At 43.1% G+C, this 27,619-nt stretch overlaps 1 protein-coding gene across 2 annotated transcripts in view; it reads left to right on the top strand.

Annotated features, from left to right (window-relative positions):
* The first annotated feature begins 14,131 nt into the window (after window positions 1-14,131).
* Window positions 14,132-27,619, top strand: part of tmem33 (transmembrane protein 33) — a 44,008-nt gene continuing 30,520 nt past the window's right edge. The window contains exon 1 of one of the 2 annotated variants that reach the window (XM_079509527.1): window positions 14,132-14,243. The gene's annotated coding sequence lies outside the window, so the exon portion shown is untranslated. The remainder of the gene's footprint in view (window positions 14,244-27,619) is intronic. The other variant, XM_079509526.1, reaches the window with a different exon arrangement.

Raw genomic sequence — 27,619 nt, 5'->3', positions numbered from 1 at the left:
TCTCAGACAAATCTCCGGCTTGGGATTCCACCAAGTGGGGGATGAATTTAGTCTTCTTCTTCTTCTTCTTCTTCTTCTTCTTCTTCGATCCCTGAGCTTCCAGGAAACCTTGTGAAATGACAAGCGATGATGACTTGTATCGTCCCTAATAGGCACCTGACCATGTTTTTTTTTTTTTACTTCCCTCTATTGACAATCTAAACTTAATTATTAACTGAACACATGCATGCAAACAGAACCATAATGCACTGCAAGTGCTTTAGATGATCAACACCTTTAACAGACATTTGACAAAAAATGTGAAAGTGAGAAAGACTATACTTAACCCATTTAGACCTGTGGACACGTCATAACTAATCCAACCGACGCATTGTTAGCACATTTTCATTGATATCAAACGAGAGAAAAATATTCAGATTTCATTTTATTTCTTTTTTTAATCCGCCTCTCCTTCTGCACCATACTCCTTGCTCTTCGCGCATGCGCGTTGTAGCTCACTTCCCTGTATACGGCTCAGAAAGAATGCCTCGTATCTCCTAATCTAAGGAGCTCTCCGTGGTTTTGACCAGATGGATATACTATAAGCTCTTCATTTCTGACTTCAACATGCCTCTCGTTCAAAATATGAACTTGAGGGATTATTCCGTGACTTTATCGATAATGATAGCGAGGTATAAGCAAGCAAAAATATGTCTCCCGGTTTTTGTCCGGAACAGAGTAAAAGCGGCCATACTGTATCTGCGCGGCACCCCAAGCTTCTATTTTGAAAGAAATTCCGGCGCTGATCGTGTTAATGCATCTAATTGCCATGTTATACTGGTTTGAATTTCCAGTATAGGCCTACCGTATATGTTCCGTTTTGACAGTGACCCATGCAGTCTACGGCTGAACGTGGCTGTTCATAAAGCTTCTATTATGATATTTAAGCCAATGTAAGGGCTGCCCTGGTTTGGCCCGGTCCCGGTCTAGATATGAAGGCACACAATATGAAACCCAATAGCCCAGGGCTGATATTAAGTATCAGCGAGGAGGAGACGAGGAGCAAGCCGTAAGAGGAGCAATAAAGCTAATGTGATCATAGAAAATGGCTCTCTCTGAATAGAGGTGGGATGAAAGCCATATACGCCCCAAAAATCTGTATGTGCAGAACTACACGCTGCCGTGGTGACAGCATGATGAAGCTTCTATTGGATTTACGGAGAGAGTTGAGGCAAAGTAGGCCCAGACCTTTACTGCCCGTATATAGTATAGTTATGAGAAATTGATAGGTTGTGTCCCTTTGTGTTTTGGGTCCATTTGGGTTCTTTTTTCTTTTCGTTTTTCTATTATATTTACACAGCAAACTTTAATGTATGTGTGGACAAATTATGCTGGTGAACTTAAAGCTTTTAGTGAGATGTATGGATACAAATTATAGCTTGATTTCTTTTTTAAATGAATGTTTCAGATGAATATATCTAGACATTGACCACATTAACCCGCGTGTACAGGCGGACGTTACTGCCGAAGTAATGCAAGTTCACAATGTCTCACAGCTTGCAACATGTTGTGAGCTTATAGATATTATCTGTGAGTTTTGGTGTACATGGGGGACAAAAGTGCAGACGTGTACTGAAGTATATACCGTGTGGTATCCCTGGCATCCCTGTTTTGGTCATGATATTACAGGCTAGACATTTCAAAACATTTCCAACACTACTAGCGAGAATAGCAGATCTATAGAGCGTCGCAGTCCCGCCTCCTACCCTGGACCAGGAAATGAAACCCAATGCATTATTCTCATAGACATTTCTTAAAGTATTTATTTAAAGACGGTTACGCCGCGGACAAAGCCAACTCGAGTCGTGACAACTCATGACAACACAAACAATATTTTGGACCAAACAAATAATTACAAAGAAGAAAAACAACAAAAAAAGTGTTGTAACCTGCCGTTTTTTTCTTCTTTCTAATTATTTGTTTGGTCCAAAATATTGTTTGTGTTGTCATGAGTTGTCACGACTCGAGTTGGCTTTGTCCGCGGCGTAACCGTCTTTAAATAAATACTTTAAGAAATGTCTATGAGAATAATGCATTGGGTTTCATTTCCTGGTCCAGGGTAGGAGGCGGGACTGCGACGCTCTATAGAGGCCATTCAAGCTCGCAATGCCTGTGATGTGGCACGTTGTGAGCTTGTATCAATGCCTGTGATGTGGCACGTTGTGAGCTTGTATCAATGCCTGTGATGTGGCACGTTGTGAGCTTGTATCAATGCCTGTGATGTGGTATACGTTGTGAGCTTGTATCAATGCCTGTGATGTGGCACGTTGTGAGCTTGTATCAATGCCTGTGATGTGGCACGTTGTGAGCTTGTATCAATGCCTGTGATGTGGCACGTTGTGAGCCTGTATCACTGCCTGTGATGTGGTACCTTGTGAGCTTGTATCAATGCCTGTGATGTGGCACGTTGTGAGCTTGTATCGATGCCTGTGATGAGGCACGTTGTGAGCTTGTATCAATGCCTGTGATGTGGCACGTTGTGAGCTTGTATCAATGCCTGTGATGTGGTACGTTGTGAGCTTGTATCAATGCCTGTGATGTGGCACGTTGTGAGCTTGTATCAATGCCTGTGATGTGGCACGTTGTGAGCTTGTATCGGCTGTTTTCTCTAGTCGTAGCACTGCTAGTACAAAAACAAAACCCAAACACAGTTTGGAAATAACAAACGTGCCCTAATGGTGACACTGCTGGAGTTGAGTTAAGGTCCTGCAGCGCATACGTAAACAACAGACTTCCCATGCAGTGAAAAAACCACATCATGCATTTTTGTTCAGTGCATATGGCAACAACACGTTCAGCTTCAAATGCAATCACGAGATGCCTTACCAGGCATTTCCGCCCTCTATACATCTCTCGGCTTGTGTATTTGTGGGTATTTGCATCTTGAATCACGGGGGTGGGTATAGGCGCGTGTGTGCGCGGCGCGTGCGTGCATGCGTGCGCGTGAGAGTGTGTGGGGTATAGGGTAGCCGACCGTGCGCTCGCTCGAGCCACGTGGACCAGATTGATGTCATTGTCTCGGCACACTGACCTTTGCTGTAGTACCCATAGCAAACATCACAAACTCTCACATCAATTTGGCCCAATTGGATGTGGCATGTCTTGGCTAACTCAATTTGTGGAGAAATGCACCTGTCTCTGCCTTCCCTCCCTATAGATCTACTGAAGGAGAGGAGAGAGGGGGGGGGGGGGGGGTTGAATGAACGAGGGGGGGAGGGGGGGTAGTGGAGTCAGTCTCCTCCCCCACCCAGTGCCTCTGCATCCAACACACATAATATGCAAGCATAAACAAACTGCTATACACACCGACCAAGCTCTCTCTCTCTCTCTCTCTCTCCCTCCCTCCCTCTTTCTCTCCATCTCTCTCTCTCCCTCTCTCTCTCTCTCCCTCTCTCTCTCAGTACTCTGCAGATGCAGCTGTTCTGCAGCGGCACAGTGTGCGCGTGCGTGCGTGCGTGCGTGCGTGCGTGCGTGCGTGCGTGCGTGCGTGCGTGCGTGCGTGCGTGCGCGCGCGTGCGTGCGTGCGTGCGTGTGTGTGTTCCAGGGTCTGGGCAGATCGTCTGGGAGCAGCAGAAGGAGAGCCATTAGCTGGGCAGTAATCAGATTAGAGAGACGTTAAAGGAGGATGTGAATTTAAACAGCCAGCAGAGAGACACACGGGAGGAGGAAAAGTTGGAGGTGTTATTAAGGTTGTTCATTACTCATATCATGGCGCGCGTGCGTGCGTGCGTGCGTGTGTGCGTGCGTGGGTGCGCGTGCATGTGTGCATGTATGTGTGAGCGTGTACACTGTACAGTATGGCTCTTTATGAATGATGTAAGCTGTGAGTGTACATGTTCAGCACTCATGCATGCATATATGCATGCAATGCATATAGTATACATATGCAGAATAAGCTCTTCTTTATAGTTTGTACATGATGTGCGAGTACACATGCATGCCCGTGTGTGTATATTATGCCAGCATATGAGTTTGGGTGCATGTGCGCGCGTGCATGCGTGCGCGTGTGCGTTATGCAGAGCAGACGAGCTGTCAGGGATGAATAATATGTGTTGTGTTGTGAGTGTTAGGTAATGAGCAGCCAGCTGTGAGGTGAGTTTTAAATGTTGCCTCGCTGGCCTGAAGCTTTGCAGAGTGTCTAGTTGTGATCACACGAACGATGCAATGCATCACATATTTGAGTCGAAATCCGTTATTTTCGAGAGTGGCACCGTCGCACGACAAAGTATAAATTAGCCCATGAATATACTAGTATACACTATACAGAATGCACTGTGACTACATAGAGCACTGTAATGTTTACATTGTCACATTATGTGATTCCTTTCAGTTCAACTCAATCTTTATTTCAGACCCACGGGGAAGATCCACATCACAATGAAAAACACAACGCAATAAAACAGAAAAAGAAAATGCAGAATATGTACTATTATACATACAGCATAATTATGCACATTATACCGACATGCAAGCTTGCACACACACACACACACACACACACACACACACACACACACACACACACACACACACACACACACACACACACACGCACACACGCACACACGCACACACACACACACACACACACACACACACACACACACACACACACGGTACATGCACACAAAGCGGATGTTGAGCTGACATTTCTTGGCCTTTATAGATTTCCCTGGCAGTGCTATGGACAGGCTAGTCGATAGCCCGGCAGGGCAGAGGCAAACCTTACTATTCACTTAACATTGACTCCTCAGGTTTTCCTGGCCAACACACTGACAGGAGCACTCCATGTTACAGTGCTATAGTAGTCTACTGATGTATTTCTGTTCTGAGCATTTCAGAATTATTGCTCCTTTGAATCAATGGTCCAGTCCTGGAGACCCAGTAGTTTGCTATATTAGGTGGTTAACACGGAGTTCGCCAAACCCGGCGAAACCGTATGGTTAAATTAGTACCCTAGCCTGCCAAACCCGGAACCTCCGCTTTCCAGGGTTTATATTCTTTAATCCATGTTTTTATCCGATCGAATCGTTAGCTACCGTTCGTTAGCGTAAAACTCAAAGTGGGACAGTGGCCGCGGCCATTTTGAAGATGCGCGCGCATCCACTTGCATTGTATATGCTGCATTCAAAGCCCTCTATCTCAGACATTGAGGGGCCGTTTCTGGGGAAGACAAGGTTTTTCAAGGGCCTGTAGCAGGCGCTGTGATACTCGCGGTCGGGATTTTCCACCGACCGAGACAACAACAACCGGTCAACTGGTCAAGACACCACACACAGCATTTTGTCATTGTAACATGCGATTACGGATATTTGGCTCTTCAAAGTAAGTGTTACGCATGATAAAACCTTGGCAATACGCTATGGGGATTAATTAATGCTGGCGGGAATTGGGTACTAGATTGAGTATACGCACACAGCTCTTTTTTTTAACCAGCCGTGACAACGTGACTGCCATTGTTTTTCATCTGCTGATATGTGCGCCTGTGTATTTTGTCAGTGCAATAGCATCACGACCGTGCGAGATGCAGTCACAAAATGTTACATGTGTTGTACTAGTTCAGAACTTACAAAGATGGATGTGGTCCAAGCAAGGGAGACAGAAGTAAGATGTCAACGGTTACTGGCTATAGCTGATATCATTAATTTCCATTATCATTATACAAAATGCTACCAAGCATACAGTGTGGACATTTCTCTACCCATTGAGCTATGGCCACCCTGATGGTGTCGGTTGATGAGCGCAAAGTCTTTCCTTCATTCTGTTTCACTAACACTACAATTACAATTTAGGCATTTAGAAGACGCTTTTAATCCAGAGCTATTTACAATAAGCAAGAACAAAAAAACATGGTAATACATCAAGACATGAAAAAAAAAGTCATCATGAATCCTACGTAAGCTTAAGAACCTAACAGTGGAATATCTATCTAAGGAAACTATGTGTATACACTATAGAGTGCTATATGTCTACATAAAGTGCTATTTAAGTTCCATAAGTTGAGCCTGTGCATACGCCTGTAGGAGGTCGAGGGCAAGTACTACGGCAAGTGCTGTGGGCTAAGATGGAGTCTGAAGAGGTGCGTTTTCAGACTGCGGCGGAAGGGTTTAAGAAGGGTTTAAGAAGGGTTTAACTAGTCACTGGTGCAAACCTATTAGCTCGAGACCCAACAGAGAAACTATGTCTCCCCAGACCCAAACGATAGTGAAAGTAGATGATCTACAATTCTACATACAAGCTCACAACGCATTACGAAAAGCTGTGAGCATGTAAATCAGCTATTGTCACATGGAATTATGTCATATATTGAAATGAAATACTCTTAGTAGTAGAATTTCATGCTATCTTTAAAATGACTTGTGTGTGGCAATTTAAACCTAACCTGCATAAGGCAAACATCAAGTGAGTGGAGGCATTATGCACTATAGAGCCATGGTATATTATAATGAACAAATACCACCATGACTGTCTACTGTTCTGCTGCCTGCTATCAGGGGTCAGGTGGTGGAGCATAGAAAGATATCTCTCAGGAAATGAAAAATATACATTTTTCAGGAAATTAAGAAAACCTTATATATTTTTTAAATAAAGCAATACAGCTTTATCAAAGTTGGTGTTGTAACTTTATATATTGTCAATTAATTCCATGGGGGCGGGAACCCCTTTTGGTGTTTTAAGCATTGTTATAATTTAGCTATTGAAAAATAGCAGATCTACAAGCTCATAGAGCTTGTAGGTCTGCTATTTTTGAAAAAATAAAATTTAAAAATAAATCTTTTTTTTTTTTTTTTGAAAATAATTTGGGGACCCCCTAAAATAATTTGGCGACCCCCCGAGGGGTCGCGACCCACGGGTTGAGAACCCCTGCGCTATATGGTTCCAGCATGGCAGCGTCTTACCCAGGCGGTGTGCAAACTAAACAACAGCCATCATTTACCAGTTTCCATCCTACTTCCTACCATCATTAGAACCATAATCATGGACTGCACTATTACCCCATTCATTAAACACATTCCCTGCCGGCATGTTTTCGGGCACCTCAGTACTCAGTAGCCCTTGCCACGCGAAAACTACAAAAAGACTACAAAACACGGGTCCTGAGACCGGCCATCTTAAACCGGAAGTAAGAGCGCATCCTGTCCGTCGATCAATCGGGTCCCAAACTAGCATGCACCACGATGATATGCTACCCGGAGACAAGCGCGATAATTTCATTGGCATCCTATAAGATCTTACTTCATCTCATTTCACCAAATCTGAGGATTAATTACGAGATAAACTCCGCTAAAGACCGAGGCCATTATGGGACTCCATGGAGAGCGGATGACCGTTTTTCAATTGTTTTTGTTTTCTCTCGTCCGTTTCAAGATGGATGCCGTTTCAGGCCATAGGCGGCTGCCGCAAGAGGCCTGCCGTAAACGGGGGTCGTAAAACGTATATTTACAACAGTGAAAATACAGTAGAATGTATAGATACGTGTACCACAGGAACCTTTATCCATTTCGATATGGCATAAGTGTTCCAAATGTATTTGTTCTAATATTTTCTGCAGATGGCCATGCACTGAAACTCACTTCAAACTCTTAAAATCAACTTCCCTTCACTATAGTAGTATTGCATACTACCGGTACGTGTTCCACGCTATTTAATCCATGTTTTGGTGCTAAACCTGCTATTTGTTTTGTGTGTTTAATTCGCTGTTTTTTAATAATTAAAAATAAACTGTGGCTTTGTCGCGGACCTGGTGACGAGGCCGTCGCGTTATGATGACGAAACCGGTAGTTTCTTACTGCACTCCAGCAGCCTTCACAGCCTGTTGTCGTTTCGCATCGCGATGGTCGCATGTTTTTCTCTTTGACAACAAACCATGCGGGACTATTTTCAGGCGGATTTACATGTATCAAAGCTGCAAATACTTTGGCGTAAATATGCTCCAAAGGTAATAAAACAATCCCGGCAGCCTTGGATATATTAATCTAAAGCCCTTAAAACTCAATGCAATTGAATATTTCATTGTTGTGATCTTTTCTGGACACGAACATTTGAAATGTAAATGTCACATGTTCGATTTGAACCATTTCAAATCTCTCTCTCTCACACGACGCACGCACGCACGCATGCACGCACGCACGCACGCACACTGCACACTGCACACTGCACACTGCACACTCAAATGAATCAAGGGAAGTCATGTCAAGTTGAGTCAAATTTAGTACGTTTAACAAGCTGGTTCAAAGAGGTTACACACATGTGCATGAGTCTGTGTGCGCGCTCATGCGCACACACACACACACACACACACACACACACACACACACACACACACACACACACACACACACACACATACACACACACACACACACACACACACACACACACACACACACACACACACACTTCTTACCCTTTCCAACCAAAGGTCAAGGCAAGTGACCTGTTGCCGCCAGGCTCTGCAAAGTGACCTCGCTTGTCCCCCCGTCCCCCCCCCCACCTCCACCACCACCCAGCCACCCAAATGCTGAGGCATCACTGCTCCTGATCACACACACACACACACACACACACACACACACACACACACACACACACACACACACACACACACACACACACACAGAGAGAGAGAGTCCTGCAGAAGTGGTGCACCCCCCTGACCCCGCGCTGTCCCCCCATTATAGTGCAGTCAGAAAGCTTTTAGGGGCTCCGGTAACGCTGAAAGATTGATGGCGCAAAATAGGGGCGGAGGAGCGGGGAAGAGCAGGTGGTTAAGAAGAGAATGTCCTGCTTAATGGGTTGCCAGGAAGGTAATTCAATAATTATGAAAAGTGACTCAGGAGAGCGCTACGGACGGACGGACGGACGGCTGGAAGGCTACTGCCCAGTGGTCGTAGCCAGTCACACTTTGTACATTTAGGCCTGACGTCGAAATTTAAAAAAAAATCTGTTTTCTGAAATACCCTATGTTTCTATATCAGTGGTGCTCAATATTTCATGTCAAGGACCCCAAAAATGATGATGTAATTGGCTGCCGACCCTCCATCTGAAAATATGTTATTCCAGGAACCCCTCAGAAGCACCCCCTCGAAAACGAGATGAGACATGTCAAGGGGATATCCTTTTTCAATAAAGGTTCATATATTTATATATATATATAAAGATTTAAGTTAAAAACGTTCGCTGTGAAAGAAGATACATTCAGTGATTTGCGCCACATTTTCACAATTTTTCAAAAATAGCAGACCTACAAGCTCGTGGTGCCGCGCTACGAGCTTGTAGGTCTGCTATTTTTGAAAAATTAGCTTGTAGATCTGCTATTTTTCAACAGCTAAAGTACAACATAATGCTTAAAACACCAAAAGGGGTTCCCGCCCAAAATGGGTTAAAGGGATATTTCACTTTAAAAAAAAACTTTTTCTCATTTCATCGTCTACTCAGGCTTATGTGAGCACCCCAGACAGTTTTTAAGTTGCTCAATTCAGTATTTAGATATTTGATATTAATTTTAGCTGCCCCGCCCCCTTCCTATATATACAAACCCATTGTAACTTCAAACTCCATTTTAACCATGATAGATTCATCGAAAACACCCGTCCTTTTTTCTGGTGACTGATATTGTCCTTCTAATACGTGAGGGGGCGTGTTTTTCCATATACTGTTTTCATTTATTTGTAATAATTCTTTTAGATTTTTTAGTCTCCTCTGGCCTCCTCCTGAAGGTTATTTTCCAAAACAATTGAAAAAAACACGTATTAGAAGGACAATATCAGTCAAAACTAGAAAAAGTGCCCTTCCGGGCACAGGTCTCCACCAGGAGGATAGGAGTTTGTGTGATGTTTGGCAAAATGTTTAGGAGGATTTTTTTTCCTTCATTTTGTTGAGGAAATGCAGAGCCAGATCACTCATAGCATCTCTGAGGATAGAATTCTGGATGAGCAGGACATGTGCAGCATTTTGTACAAAACGGGCCACTCCTGAAAACTTTGGAAGGCAATCTTAGCCAATCAGTGTACAATCTGAGAAATCCAACAGACTCGTCTTGATCACATGACTACAGAGATCATGTGTACCGATTTGAGGCATTTTGTTCCAAAAATGTGTTTTGCAAAAATCAACCTGTTGGTGGCGCTATAACAGGCCAATGTGAAAAGGGTGGGATATATTCCTCAGCCTAGTAAGAAAATGTGTGAAAGATTTCACGTAAATTGCATGCTGCGTTCATGATTTGAGGCTATTGTTCAAAACGGGGCAATCTTGCAAACTGTGAAAGCCAATTATAGCCAATTAGGATGGAATATGAAATATCAGACAGATCCGACTTGAGCACATGACCATAGAGATACTGTGTAACGATTTGTGAGATTTTTGGACAGAATCTGGAGGAGTAATATCAAAAAATGTGTTTTACAAAAGTCGGCCTCCTGGTGGCGCTATAAAAGGCAGATGCGGAAAATGCAGGTAAAAGGTTTGTCCTTGGCCTCTAGGGAGTGTGCATGCAACATTTCACGCAGATCGGTGCAGTTTTAGGTACAAAATGTGAAAAGCTGCCTCATGGTGGCGCTATAACAGGCCGTTCTGGAAAATGTGGGGCAGAGGTTCATCATTGGCATCCAGGGAGTGTGTGTGCAAAGTTTGGCATCGCCCGGGTTAACGGTGCCGGAGATTAGCTGTTCACAGACGGACGGAAGGACGGAAGGAAGGAAGGACGGAAGGACGGACACACGGACGGAGTGCAAAACATACTCTCTCCCCATGCCTTCGGCCTGGTGGAGACAAAAAGGAATAATACTACTTAAAGGTTCACCCAAAAGAGAGGAAGAACAAAATTGTAAAGATGTCTCACTAAATGGAGACTTGAATTCATGGATATTGTTTCATTTTTGTCGCATTCCTATAAGCCAATAATTTGATGACCAGCAGTGGCTCCCTATGGGGACACAAAGAGTCTCCTTGGTGTCTCCATATTATTGGCTTAAGAATGCAACAACGAAAAAAGGAAGAAAGAAAAAGCCATCCATGAATTCAAGTCTCCATGCCGTCAATAATCGATTGAAAACAATGTCATTTTGGGGGTGAACTATACCTTTAAGTACTGTACTTGCGTAAATGTACTGTAGTGACTTTACCCCACTGCTGTATGGCAGAGCCATCTAATAGAAGAGTTGCGACATTGAGGGGGCAGAAAACAGCCCGGTCACGTGGTTCTTGTATACTCGCGTGAGCCCATAGACTCCAATGCATTCCGTAAACCTCCGGTTGTCCCTATTTGAAGCCTTCAAATAGGGACAAACCAATAGAAGTCTATGTAGAAGATCCGCCGCCGGACTGGCCCCATGAAGTTGAACTGAGTTTGCGTAACTCTGTCTTACTCTATGGCTCTGCTGTATGGCTACTATACCGAAGGAGGAGGCAGTCGTATAGCATAGACATATAAACGTAGACGCCCTTCCCAGCTCTGGAGCGTATATGGGCAAAACTTTCCCGAGATTCCTTTCGAAAGCACCGCGGAAGGAAGCATGAGCGTGCGTCACAGAGCGCATGTTCGGGTCTGTAAGTCCCGGAAAAGATGCGCTGTGATTGGCCAGTATTAAGTAATCACTTGAGTGGCAGCGTGACGTATAACGTGCCTTCCACACTTCCGGACTACTTCCTTCCCCAGTGTAAATTATTCCGCCCCTCCTTCAACACACATCGCTCCAACGAACTGCAGCGGCCAATGAGGCATCTATTTTTTTAATATCTATGGGAGAGAGGCCCACCACTATAGTGGCCATCTTCAGCATGCCTGAGAGAGCATCATCTGTCCCTGTCCTGGTCACACTCACACCACTATCCCAGTGGTTCCCAAAGTGGGGTCCGGGGACCCCCAGGGGTCCTTGAGGGAGTTCCAGGGGGTCCCCAGCTAAATGATAGTTTGGAACCAAATGGACCCTTATGGGTCTGTAACTCTGAGAGTGTACAAATGGAACCAAATGGACCCTAACGTTTCGCCCCTCCGGGCTTTCTCAAGTTGAGAAAGCGCGGAGGGGCGAAACGTTGTTGTATTTAGGGTGAAATACGGGGAGCAGAACTATATCGTGTGCAGACATTCCACTTTTTTCTTCATTCAGTCATTTTTAGGGTCCAGCACCGTATTCTGAAACTGGGATGTGCATATCGTTTTCCTTCTTTACCCAGAGATAGGAATGCCATTAAATGGGGGGTCGGTAGACTAATATGCATGTCAAACTGGGGGTCCTTGAAATTAAACGGGTTGAGAATCACTGCTAGAGCCATATCATTCTTATCGTATGTCCTTGGCATATGTTTTCAAATGGGGGTCCGTGGGCTAATGAGGGGGTCAATTAGGGGGTCCTTGGCATGAAAAAGTTTGGGAACCTGCACTATACTGTACATTCTGTCCTATAGTCACACTCACACCACTATGCATTCTGTCCTGGTCACACTCACACCACTATGCATTCTGTCCTGTAGTCACACTCACACCACTATGCATTCTGTCCTGGTCACACTCACACCACTATGCATTCTGTCCTGTAGTCACACTCACACCACTATGCATTATGTCCTGTAGTCACACTCACACCACTATGCATTCTGTCCTGTAGTCACACTCACACCACTATGCATTCTGTCCTATAGTCACACTCACACCACTATGCATTCTGTCCTATAGTCACACTCACACCACTATGCATTCTGTCCTGTAGTCACACTCACACCACTATGCATTCTGTCCTGGTCACACTCACACCACTATGCATTCTGTCCTATAGTCACACTCACACCACTATACATTCTGTCCTGTAGTCACACTCACACCACTATGCATTCTGTCCTATAGTCACACTCACACCACTATGCATTCTGTCCTATAGTCACACTCACACCACTATGCATTCTGTCCTGGTCACACTCACACCACTATGCATTCTGTCCTATAGTCACACTCACACCACTATACATTCTGTCCTGTAGTCACACTCACACCACTATGCATTCTGTCCTATAGTCACACTCACACCACTATGCATTCTGTCCTGTAGTCACACTCACACCACTATGCATTCTGTCCTGGTCACACTCACACCACTATGCATTCTGTCCTGTAGTCACACTCACACCACTATACAGTCTGTCCTGTAGTCACACTCACACCACTATGCATTCTGTCCTGTAGTCACACTCACACCACTATGCATTCTGTCCTGTAGTCACACTCACACCACTATGCATTCTGTCCTGTAGTCACACTCACACCACTATGCATTCTGTCCTGTAGTCACACTCACACCACTATGCATTCTGTCCTGTAGTCACACTCACACCACTATGCATTCTGTCCTGTAGTCACACTCACACCACTATGCATTCTGTCCTGTAGTCACACTCACACCATGTCACACTCACTCACACCCACCTCACTACCACTGTCCTATAGTCACACTCACAGTCTCACACCCACCTACCACTATACATTGGTGGAATATTTGACGTGTCTAATTAAAAATATATATTACCATAAAAAATAAATCTTCATTTCAAATCAGAATGTGTTGTGGTCTATCTAACTTTTAAACATGAGCTCGTCCATGTTTTTGTCATACGGAAAGCCAAGAAGGTGATTTTCTCAAAGTGAATATAAAGTTGTTGTTTTGTTTTTGTTTTTGGTGGGAAGAGATCTCTCATCTGCTCCTCTTTAAGCCCTTTAGACATTTAATCAGGGACGTGCAGAGAGTGTTAGAGAGGCAGGGGCTGAAATCCCGTTAAGAGAGCTTGTAGATCAGCTATTTTCGGGGCGCAACCCAGCACTCTTTAGCTAGTGGAGATGCGATGTACGACATGGATTTCTAAACAAATTTGTTCAACGCAAAATAGTGTGTTCAAGTTCAGGAGACTTCGGAAAAAAAGCAATTCTTCTGAATGCTGCCTTTTGATCCCATTAGACTGGTCCCTAAACCAAACAGCACATGCATTCAGTGTCCTTTGCCTTGGATGCCCAAGGTGCCATAAAAAAGAAGAAGAAATAAGCTATGAGATTGACTATTTTATTATAATTAAAATGAGCTGGCTGCCATCAGTCAGTTTCACTTTTCACCTGATGCAGTGATGATGTCAACAAGTGCCCTCCCACCTCGTTAATCTTGCAGCTGCATTGGACAAACAAACACAACTTGAGACAGCTAGCCACCCAAGCAAGCATGGTGAGTTCACCCCCCCTCCATATTGTTAGCTTTTACACTTACACATGTTTTGTGCAGATTATCTATACAAACCTGAGATGTGTTCATTTCATGAGTTTTTGTTAGCTTGGTTTGTAGCCACTAGCCAGCTAATTGTGTACCCTATTGATAAGGTGGCAGTGGCTCAGGGGTAGAGTGACCATGGGGAACCTCAACTTAAGGTTCCCAGTTCGGACCCTGTGGGCTCCCCCAGAGTTAGTGTCGAAGTGCCCTTGAGCAATTAAGACTCTGAACCCCTAATTGCTCCCGATGTGTGCAGGTTGGTGCCTTGCATGCATGGTTTCCTCCGGCTTCGGTGTGTGAATGGGTGAATGTAATGTCACAATGTCTGTAAAGCGCCTTGGTTAAAAAATGCGCTATATATTATAAATGCACCATTTAAGTAACTGACTCCTGGCTTTATACTTTCTTTGCCCTCATCTTAAGGTTAACATAGGCTGTTTGGTATTATAGTTGCAGGTGGCAGAGGAGAAAAGCAGGAATGACAACATGGGTAAAATTATTGTGGAACATCTATAATATACACCATTTCTGGTGTGAAATGACACAAGGGACTGTGTGTGTGTGTGTGTGTGTGTGTGTGTGTGTGTGTGTGTGTGTGTGTGTGTGTGTGTGTGTGTGTGTGTGTGTGTGTGTGTGTGTGTGTGTGTGTGTGTGTGTGTGTGTGTGCGTGTGTGTGCGTGTGCACGCGCGCTCGTATGTGTGTGTGTGTGTGTGTGTTTTTATTCTGCCCAGGATATAAAATAATAGCCCAGTCACAGTGTGTTAATTTGCACACGTGAAGACATGTGTTTTCCACCTAGACTTGGATCCATATCTTACCCCCTGCATGCGTACATGTCAATAAACGAACGTCTTTGGCAGTTTGGTGATACTCTCGCCAGCAACTCTTCATCATCTCTCAGAGACTCTCTTATTTTATCTCCCTCCCTCCACCTTGCCTTCCCTGCACCCTTTGGGGCTATTCCAGGGCCTGTGTCTTCTTACTTTTCGCTCTCCTTCCAAGATGTATTGATAATTTCCAGCAAAAATATGATTTCAGTTTATTCTACAGAGCAAAAAATCCAATAGCGAGAGTCCTCAATTCAATTGCCTTTTCCCCCCCCCTCTTATAGCCCGAGTGGAGAACAATAAACAGGGGCAGGGCTCCGTTCCAGACATTCGCCATGAGATTATTGTTCAAAAGAGACCTGATACGATTACAGGAAGCAATAGATGATAATTACATCACGACATGACTTTCTCTCAGCAAAACACTTATAGTCATCTAGGTTATGCATCGGCCCAAAACTGAGATGTGGCAATGTGTACAGTACGGGATGACAGGGTTAAAAATGCCACCTGACAGTGCCTGTGGCGGCATGGCAATCAGACGGCGTTTGTATAGCCATATTTCTGGTGTCGCAGAGACAGAAATGAAAATATTAATGTTGTTTGGTGGATGTTGTTTTATCCAAAGTGGTGTTACAGGACCACGAGTGCATATACGTTTATTGCCGTTCTGGTGGCCTCCTGCCATGTTAGTGGCATCATGTTCTATACCAGGTTAACATAGGACCACATTGAAGACCGCTTTGTTTTAGGTTTCATTTCTATGAACACATTTATAGACCTGAGGTCGATTCTATACAAATGTCTTCTAAATCCTGACAGTTTTCTGAAAAAAGCCCATGTTTATATGTCGTTCTCAAACTTTTACATGTCAAGGAACCCCCAAAAATATATGTAATTGGCCGCCGACCCACATCTCAAAATATGTTGTTCCAGGGACCCCCCCCCCCCCCCCCCCCCCATAGAAGCAAATATTTGAGTTAAAAATGTTTGCTCTGAAAGAATATATATTCACGATTTTTCAAAAATAGCAGATCTACAAGCTCGTAGCGTGGCACTGAGTGCCGCGCTACGAGCTTGTAGATCTGCTATTTTTCAATAGCTAAAATATAACATGATGCTTAAAACACCAAAAGGCGTTCCCGCCCAGAATGGGTTCATAGTGGAAAGACGGTGTAGATTTTATAGGATTTGTAAGATTCTTCTATTATGTGACAATTCTTATTATTCGTATCATTGTATACCTATACGTAGGCTATAGTCCTCCTATACATAGTATGTCATACAGTATTATGCTAGAAACATATAGCGTAAGTAATATAAACAATTTATCCAGTATGACATAATATATCGTATATGACATATACAGTCATATTGCATGCAATATATGACATGTCATATAAAATGTCTCTACATGTTAAAATTGACGGTATTAATAAAAAATAAAAAATGTACACAATAGTAGATGAAATTATTGCTGCTGTAGTCCATATTGGGTCAATATGGGGGAGACGATCACTCACATTCAATGATTTTAATAATTTCATTTGATAATTGTTTATCATTTATCATTGCATATGGTCTGATGTGTTTTGGCAAAAGAGCAAAAACGTACAGAGGCCAGATCAATGTTATTGTCTTCTAACAAAATGATCCCACTCAATATTTAACATCGACCATATGTAGGCTGTATAGTGAAAAATATGTGAATGCAGACACTATAAAAAGAGATCAATGGAAATATAATCTAGCTCGACATTTTGTATTTGGAGCACCACCATTCGTTTGGTTTTCATGGATTTTGTGGCTGTTTAAGGTATAATACTTCTCAGTGTTGCTTCTTGTTTTATTCTATTTTTTTTGTTATTTCATTGAAAGCTCACTGCGAAGCTACTTCTCCAAATAGTTGACAACATGTGCGGTAATTATTAACCCATTCTGGGCGGGAACCCCTTTTGGTGTTAGCATTATGTTATGCTTTAGCTATTGAAAAATAGCAGATCTACAAGCTCATAGCGCGCCACCGAGTGGCGCGCTACGAGCTTGTAGGTCTGCTATTTTTGAAAAATCGAAGACATTTTTAGAATCTGATCTCAGGTCAAAATGGGTTAAAGCAATATGAGACAAACGCAGAAGTGTGAATATTGTTCCTGTGTGTGCCATGCAGGCTGAAGCCATTTGGTGAGGAGAGCCTGCATGGGTGAAAGATGGCCACTTTTACCAGGAGAGACAAATGCAAAAGAAAAATAACACAACTGGCCAACTTTGATCCCCTCCCATCCCCCCCAAATATATTGGGCACTCTGCCTCAGCTGTGTGAAAGTGTGCGTGCGTGTGTGCGTGCGTGCGTGTGTGTGTGTGTGACTCCAGCCAGCCAGCCAGCCAGCAGCAGCGGGCGGGGGCAGAGGGGTTAAGTAGGATAGAAGGCACCCATACTTCAGATCGGCAGCAAGCTGCCGCAGGGATAATCTAATCAGAGGATGCAATTCAATTAGCCTGGGGTCCCGGGGGCCAGTGAGCCAGGCAGCCGGTGGCAGCATTTTGCTATATCGAAGGGGGGGGGGGGGGCTTCCAGCCTCCCAATACCCGACACCCCGACGCTATACACTCCTCCACCGGGGGACCCACACCGAGCGCACCGCATGAATGCAGATGAAATTTGAAATATGAAAATCTCCAATAATTTATGGAAGTTGTCAAGATAAAGCGAGCCAGCCCAAGCCCGCTGCTGCTGCTGCCTCTGTGTGGGAGGGGGATGGGGAGGGAGGGAGAGAGGATGAGGTGGAGGAAGGGAGGGGGAATGGGATACTGTAGAGAAAAAAAAAGGTGTCATCTTTTCCTGGAGTTAAAAATTGTCTCGGAGCGGCTGTTGCTGCCAACGGTGGTGTGTAAATGGTCACATGTTCTCACTATAGTGCTTGCTGGGATATTACCACTATATGGGGAAGGGAAAGACGTGTATATGGCTGCAGTTTGGGTGTTTTTCAGCTTTGCAAGGTCATTTGCGAGTCGTGTGTTTCTTGTTGACAAGGGCATTTGTGTGCTGAATGAGGTTTATGAATTACGTTTTAGTCCTTGAGATGTGGTAAAGCAGGTCTCTTCCACTGAGGAATGTAGAAGAACCTGGCTATAGTGTCAGGAAAGGACAACTACTGGTTGACACGTGCTGCCTGAAACTCATAAACCCAATATCCCCCCCTATTCCCTCTGTGAGCGGGAGATATTTGGCCCTCCCTGTTAGTTAGACCATTACTAACACTATCCCTAACCTAGCCCTGAAACATGACTGTCATGGTTTTACGCGTACATCAACATTCAGATTTCAAATATAAAGTACTCGCCACGTGTGCCACGGGTGTTAGAAATTTGCTGGGACAGCGGTTATAGCTTTGCTGCATTCCGCGTTGTTTAATAAAAGGATTGTTTTTATCCGAGCGACCCGGCTATTTTTCTCAAAACGGGGTGCGTTCGGAAAACTCACAGTTGCACACCGGGAGCGCACTCGCCTATTAGTTTGTATTGGCATTGCGGTCAGCGTGCCTATATCGAACACACCCAGTGTTTCAGAGTGCCACACTCCTCCCGACCGATATAGGGGCGCGTAGTTGAAAGCCTATGGCAAAAAAAACTGCTCGGATAAAAATGCCCTTTATTAAACAACGCGGAATGCAGCAATGCTAATCGCTGTACCAGTACATTTCTAACACCCGTGGCCCATATGTGGTGAGTACTTTATATTTGAAATCTGAATGTTTATGTACACGTTTGCTCTGTAAATGTATAGCGATCGCGTAAAACAGGCTGCAGTTGCGCCGTGAAGTACGAGCGTCATGTGAACCATGGCAATCCCTAACCCTAACCTCACAGGAAACCACGGGTGATTTTTAACCCGCAGCACGGATTCGTTGTAACCCGCCACGCATGTCGGGAGCCACGGGTGATTTTTTAACCCGTAGCGCGGTGAGTCTTAACCGGCCACGCAGGTCTGACTATAACTGACTTCTCAGGTGTAAGATACAATTACATCTCTCCATCGGAGGGACGTAACACTTACAGATTGATGTTTTTTAATTGGGAAAAAGATGATACAGATGACAATAAATTCCTAAAAAGAAAATTTGCTTTAGGCATCCAGGTGCTTTTCCTTAGTTATTCAGTGATCCTTTTTTACTTGTTCAAGTTCAATTCATTCCTTAATTGATTCATTGCTCGTTTGGTGTTTAGTTCATGATTTGTATGCCTGATTTCAATTTTTAAATAAACCTTTTGTAAACTTTTGATCTGCCTTGTGTTGCATTATTATGGTATGGTCCTGGTGTTCGAGCCAAGTTCTTAAGGACCGTAACAGCAGTGAAACATGTTGCGTCCCCCATATCATTTCAGCTCAAATCTCAAAAACAACAAACATTTGCCCTCTCTCCCTCTCCCTTCCTATATGTGGGCCTAATACTTATTCTGGAGGTATACAAATTATGCGAATCCATTCCTCACACGTTCTTCATAGAGGATATACACACACACACACACACACACACACACACACACACACACACACACACACACACACACACACACACACAGAGAGAACACCCCATTAGACCTCGTTGTTAGACAAAGTATATTTCATATTTCTCTCAAATAACAATGAACAATGTCACCAGTACCCCCCCCCCCCCCCCCCAAAAGAGAGAGAGAGAGAGAGAGAGAGGGATAGAAGAACAAGGAGAGAGAATGAGGAATATAATGGGAGACAAGAAATGATAGAGACAGAGATTAAGACGAGAGAGAGAGAGAAGCTCTTAGACAGATTATTGCTTATTAGAGGCAGCCTTGCACCGTGCCATTATGTCAGGAGGAATCCTTTTTCATTTGCACAAATTTGCCCGGAATTTTTCTTATTTAGCCTGGCCTCCATTATCAGAGCTGGAAATCCAATTAGCCTATGATTATTCTCCGGCCCCGCTTGCCAGCATTTCCCCATGCGGCCAACGCCGGTGGCTTGAATTTGTTGTTGGCCTTTTTCTAACCTCTGCCCACCGCCAACAAGAACAACACAACAACACCAACACAACAACAGCAGCAGCAGCAAAAGCCACAATATGAGATAATTCAATGCTGGCAAAATAGCTGTACCCTCAAGCCTGCCCAACACAGATTCACTCCACACTAATGCTAATGCTGCGCTGAAAGTGGTCATGTTCATGCGATCAAAGGCTGTATGTGTTTTGTTTGGGGGACCCGGGGGAGGGACTCTAGTTTTTATTAGCCGGGGAGCCAGCCGTCCAAAATTTGAGAGGACCTAGTGTGATGTCATGACATACTTTTTATTTGTGTTTTTTTTCTATTAATTTGGTCATTAAGGTCCACAGAATGAGAGGTCTGCTCTGCCGGAAATATCGTGAAAAAAGGTTATGGCCATTTTTGTATACCACACCATAGACAACCAATATAAGGCAACATTTCATCATGCTTTAAGTAGCATGTGACGTGTCAAACTAGGGGGTATTCATGATTCTGAATCCATTCCAAGCATTAGTTTTGCACGAAAAACACTCCTTGGCCTAAATTCGGCCATATCCACTTGCCCAAATGTGCTGACCTCATCACACATGTGATGACGGCTATCGCCGTTTTTAGGCCAAGGAGTGTTTTTCGTGCAAAACTAATGCTTGCAATGGATTCAGAATCATGTAAACCCCCTAGTTTGACATGTCACATGCTACTTAAAGTATGATGACATTTTGCCTTATATTGGTTGTCTATATGGTGGGGTATACAAAAATGGCTATAATGACTAATGGCTATTTTTCGCGATGTTTCCGGGAGAGCAGGCCTCTCATTCTGTGGATCTTAATGACCATGTGAATAGAAAAAACACAAATAAAAAGTATGTTAACCGTTGAGCTTTTGGGCCATGTGGCTCGCCGACTATCTACTAGTCTCTGAGATTTTCCTTGACAACCCTGTACAAGATTAGCCTGGCAGACCGAATCAGCCGTTGGCAAAAAAAAAATTGCCTGCCGGCGGATTACGGTCTGGAGAGGCTCATTTGTACGCCCATTTCCTAGACCAGAGAACTGGTGTGGCCAATTGGGACACGGTATGCAATATGGGCGGGCTTTGGTACAGTGACGTTCAATGCTTGAGACCGTTGACTGACAGTAGCTCTGACCAATTGCGTCAAAGAGAAAATGTTTGAACCCGCCCCCCGGGAAACAAGATCCATACACAGCATCTCCAGACTCAAATACCACACGACAGTGTGATTTGAGTCTGGCTTATTAGCCAGGCTAGTACAAGATGGCTGTGAGGTTGTATGTTAAGTCATATACAGCTATATGCTTTTGCATGCATAAAAGGGGCGGCTGTGGCTCAGGAGGTGGTAGAGCAGGTCGTCCAATGATCCCTGGGCCGGCGGTTCGAATCCCGGCTCCTCCTGTCGAAGTGTCCTTGGGCAAGAAGACACTGAACCCTACATTGCCTCCAATGAGTCGGTCGTTGTGAGCTCGCCACCATTGGTGTGTGAATGTGGGAAGTGAGGACGCTGCCGTCGACTGTTCGCCGCTTCACCTCCCAATGTATGACTGAATGCACTTGGAAAAGCGCTATAAAAATGCAATTCATTGCAATTCATTATAAAAGAATGAAAGAATACTGTTGATAGAGATCAGCAGTTTCTATAAGAAAAATATATAATTTAGCACTTGTTTTGGAAACAACTTTTTCTGAATATTCTTCTTTTCCTTTGGGCTTCAGGGATCGCCACAGCGAATCATCTGCCTCCATCTCACCCTGTCCTCTGCCTCCTCTTCTCTCACACCAACTAACTTCATGTCCTCTTTCACTACATCCATAAATCTTCTCTTTTTTTGGTCTTCCTCTCTAGGCCTCCTGCCTGGCAGTTCCAACCTCAACATCCTTCTACCGATATACTCACTAATAAATCCCTCCTCTGTACATGTCCAAATCATCTCAGTCTGGCCTCTCTGGCTTTATCTCCAAAACATCTGACATGCGCTGTCCCTCTGATGTACTCGTTCCTGATCCTATATCCATCCTTGTTACTCCCAGAGAGAACCTCAACATTGTAGTCTCTGCTACCTCCAGCTCTGCTTCCTGTCTTTGCCTCAGTGCGACTGTCTCTAGTCTCTAACCATATAACATAGCTGGTCTCACCACCATCTTGTTGTCTTGCTGATACTTTCCTATCACACATCAGTGTTGATTTCGTCGACTAAAACTAAGACGAAAAACGTCGACTACCTTTTTCCACTGACGAAAACTAAATGGAAACTAAATAAAAACTAAGCTATGATGACTAAAACTAAGACTAAATATACTGCATGACAATTTCGTCAACAAATAAAAACTAGACTAAATGTTAGGAAGTGACTAGTGGACAAGAGATCCAGTATACGTCATTTTACAATTAGTTGCATGCTGAAAATAGACTGAAAAAAGCAGTCATTACGACGGCATCAAGGCCCACCAAAATACATTTTAGTTGACTAAATCAACTGTAGATTTAGTCGACTAAAATCTTATGATATTTAGTCAACTAAAACTAAAACTAAAACATTCCAGGTGACTAAAATTAGGGATGTCTTCCGATCCGATCCCGATACCTCAATTTCTGTGTTAGCCGATACCGAATACCGATACCAGTGTAGTGATCTCATGTTGTGTTTATAGCTATATCTCGTGTTGTGTTTATAGCAGACTCCTCACTCAAATGTGCACTTGCAGTTTGGGCAACTCCAAAGCAAACTCCACATGCCCCAACATTTTATTTACCTGCCATAGTGTCAACCCCTTACCCCTGTGTGGGATCTGTGGTTAGACTGGTATATTCGCCGATACCGATATGACAAATAAGGGCCGATCCGATACTTTTCTCTAACTAAAATGTGACTAAAACTAAATGAAAACTATTCAAGACACTATAACCAAAATCAAAATTTGCTGCCAAAAACATCACACCTGACACTTTTCTTCACCCATTCCAACCTGCTTGCACTCGTTTCCTCACCTCTTTTCCACTCTCCATTTGGTAAAATGGTAAAATGGTGCCTTTATCCAAGGCGCTTTACATAGATTGTGCATTACATTCACCCATTCAAGCACACAGTCACACACGATGGCGGCGGAAACCATGCAAGGCACCAACCAGCACATCGGGAGGAATTAGGGGTTTTGCTCAAGGACACTTCGACACTAACTCTGGGGGAGCCCGGGATGGAACTGGGAACCTTGCGGTTCCCATCCGGCCACTCTACCCCTGAGCCACTGCCGCCCCATTGCTCTGAAATGTTGACCCTATAAGTACTTAAAGTCCTCCACCTTCTTCACGTCTACTCCCTGTATCCTCACTGTTCCACTTGGGTTCCTCTCAATCACACACATACATAATACATAATAAACAAAAAATAAAAATCAATATCACACCCATCCCCCACCCGTGTCACCATAGAGATCCTACATTAATTTGCACTACATAACCATTTACCGTATTTGGCATTATAATAATAGCAATTCTCATTATTATCACTATTATTATAACTACTATTATTATTATTATTATTATTATTATTACTATATTGTCATTATTAATTACTATTCTAGTCGTTATCATTATTATTATCATCATCGTTACTGTTTTGGCTAATACGATAATCATCATCAGATCATATTATACTTTGCATGCCCTATTATACTATGCTTGCTATACTTGGCCATAAGAATATGCTTGAGCAATAGTTTGAATTAGCCATTCCAGATCCTCACCCCACGGACAGAGATGCATATACGCTTCCAAGTGGTGCTTGCACTGGGTTGTTGAAAATTAAGGTCCCAGCTAAACTCGTATAGCCCCCCTCCCTATACTTGAATAATTTCTGGATGTTAATAGGTAATTTATTTCTTACTTGATACATAATAAGAGCAGTTTTAATATAGGCCTAAGTCAAGGAACGTCACCCTTTGTCAAGTCCTGCCCATGGTTGTGCCCCTCTTCACACCCATTGGTTGCTGTTTCGTGGTTGGACAAAAGTCCTTTCTCTCCATCCACTACCATTGAAATAACGTGTTTTTCAGTTGCTTCGTATTGATATTCTGTGCACTCAATTCTTATTTTAAACTTGGTGTCAGTAAAAAGGAACATCACAGGTGACTGGGCATATCATGTTTGTTTTTAGTTGTATCCAAAAATGTTATAGCAAATTCAACATAAACAAGGCGGAACCAGGGCGGTCAGTCAGGGACCAATCAGAAGTCTGACAAAGGGAGGTCATTGTCTGGCTGAAGGCTGAAACCTATAGCAAGTTGGGGCGGCTATGGCTCAGGAGGTAGAGCAGGTCGTCCAATGATCCCTGGGTCGGCGGCTCGAATCCCGGCTCCTCCTGTCCACATGTCGAAGTGTCCTTGGGCAAGACACTGAACCCTACATTGCCTCCAATGAGTTGGTCGGTGTGAGCTTGCCACCGTTGGTGTGTGTGAATGTGGGAAGTGAGGACGCTGGAGTCGACTGTTCGCCGCTTCACCTCCCAATGTATGAATGAATGAACCATTTAAAGCGCTTTGAGCACTTGGAAAAGTGATATAAAAATGCAATTCATTAAGTATGTAGGTATAGTTACTTTTTAGTAAATGGAAAATGGAACCTGTGTTCCAATAGATCCAATGTAGTGACAAGCTCTTGTTATAATACTTTCCATCGGTTAAATCTTAATTAAACCCACAAATACATAAAATATAGGTGAAATACTTCCAAAATACCAGATCTAGAATCTCATTGAGCTACTTTGTGAGCTTAAAAAGATGAAATATGGAGCTAGAGGAGATACAAGGTTTTTGCCTGCATGCCAGCTGCGATACTTGTGTTATACAGTATGAAATCAATTCATATTCCACCTTGTTGCAATCTCTCGTCCATATGTAGATGGGAGACATCCCCATAATCTTGATCAGTGGATCCCAAACCTTTTAGCCAAAGACCCAAAGGAGAAATTTGTCTCCTCGGGACGCAAACCAAACTAGTGAAAATAGCCGATCTACAACCTGTGTTGTGAACTTAGATCTACTATTTTCACTACTTCTTAAAAGTAGTTTTTTAAATGGAATTTCTTTGATCATGAAATCATGATAATGACATTATTGAGGACGCAACATTTCTGTAAATCGTTTGAAATAATGATAATTAAAAACAAAAGGTATAGGAAACAGAAAAAAGGGTTGTTTACACTCGCACCCCATAATAATGGGTCTGTGTGACCCAAAAATGGGTCCCGACTAGGGGTGCACGATTATGAAATTATGACCGATATCCGATCTCCGATTATCTGCAGGGTCATATCTGCCGATACCGATTCTGACCGATTCCGATATTATACAGAGGACCACAATGGAAACAAGCCTATAGGCCCTATAGGGGCTTGGCCCAAAGCCTGTTAAAAAAGTATTCAATCAATCAATAAATAGCATATCCTCTTTTCCAAGTGTCTGTTTTCACAACTGAATGACTACTGAATGAGATGAGTACACAAATTAAATGTAGAAAAAACAAAAAAACAATTGCTGGTAAATAATCTGTCTTATTTTGAGACCGTTCCGATACCGATATGGCATTTTTATGGCCGATGTAGCCAATTCTGATTATGCTAACGATTAATCGTGCATCCCTAGTCCCGACACACTGTTCGGGAAACAAAAATCGATCTAGATGTCAAGAGAGAAGTCACAGATGAATTGGATGATCACAGTCAGGTGATTATCAAACACTGTAAATCCCCCTCATGCAAGAACAGAGAACAGGTGCAATGGTTTCCCCATTGCTAAATAATCACTCCAATTAGGCAATTAAAACCCAAGGTGGAATCAAGTTATGTGTGATACCCCATGAACACGCCCCTGCTCTAATCACAAATCAACAAAGACACATTTGACTGTTACAGTTTCATTAAGCTATCGCTATTGAAATGTTCACACGGATTTCTGTATGGCTTTAATTGGATAACTGCTAGGTGATAATAATCCATGATTTGTTGTTATGTAGCTGTTTAAGCTTCATTAGTAAACAGTATAAGTCACGTTAGTTAAACATGTTTCACTACATGTGAAATACCCGCATCTCAAGAATAAAACCAGACTTTCTTTTAATGATATGAAGTATTAAAACAGTAATGCATTGGCACATTAACCAACAAGACATAGACATTTGGTGTATTTTATGCAAATATGTTTTTATTTATATTTCAAAAGCCTTTATCATGAAACATAAAAACAGGAACCATATGGTATAATAATAATCATCGATCATATACACAAACTGACTGTAAATGATACATTTTGAGACAGGAATCAGTCCTTTATGCAAGCTGGGAGGGAATTCGGCCAAAATCATCAAGATCGTGCACTTGGTGACAACTTTTAGATTTTTGGCATGGTGTTAGGCATGAGCATAAGCCATAAGGGTTTCAAAAACCATTGCAAACGAGTTGGGCTCGCCCTCTATGGTCTGTTTGCAATGAATCCAATATTAGTATATGGTTGAAAACCCATTAACCCAAATAAAGGATAGAATAATATTTTTAATGGATTCTGTTACTATTGGGTATGCTAAATGACTTACAAAAAAATTTAGGAAAATGGAAGTTCTGGAAGGCCATCGTTTTAAAGATAGCGTCCACGATGGATGCCGGGAGCTTATAATGCCTAATATAAACTCTGATATAATACGTAAAAAATCATAACAATTATGCACTTGGTGACAATGGTGACAAGCTTTAGATTTTTGGCATGGTGTTAGGTATTGGTAAGTTTTCTAAAACCATCGCAAACGAGTTGAGCTCGCCCCCTAGTGATCTGTTGGCAATGAATCCAATAGGTCAGGATATGGTTGAAACCCCAAATAATTGATAGAAAATACTTTTCAATGGATTCTATTACTATTGGGTATGCTAAATAACATAGTAAAAGATTATGGAAATCCAACTTCTGGAAAGGCATCATTTTCAAGATGGCTCCCAGTTTATAGCCTATAGAGAGTATGCGCATGCTTAAAGTGAATGGCACATCGAGTGTCAAATCGAGTGGCAAAGCAACAGGCAAAGTGAGTTTAACATTGTTTAATGTTGTTTAATGCAATCAGATAAGACTTTTCTGTGTGGATGTGTGGGCTGTCAAGGCCAGAAAGTCGTTTTTTGCCACTCAGTAGGCGTTCCTGCATAACTTCCTGGTTTGATGATGATGTCACACGCATACCCTCTATAGGCATTTTAAGCCACCTCGGACGCCATCTTGAAAGTTATGCCTTTCCAGGATTTTCCAAATTTTTTGTATGTTATTTAGCATACCCATTAGGTACAGAATCCATTGAGAAATCTCTTCTATCAATTATTTGGGGTTTCAACCATATATTGACTATACTACCTTATGCCACCATGTCAAAAATCTAAAACTTGTCACCAAGTGCATAATTAGTAATTTTTGTCAGGTTAAACCAGACTAAT

The sequence above is a fragment of the Electrona antarctica genome, assembly GCF_951216825.1.
Source record: "Electrona antarctica genome assembly, chromosome: 1".
Classification (NCBI taxonomy): Eukaryota; Metazoa; Chordata; class Actinopteri; order Myctophiformes; family Myctophidae; genus Electrona; species Electrona antarctica.
Note: the sequence above shows the minus strand (reverse complement) of the source record. Positions and strands in the feature narration are given on the sequence as shown.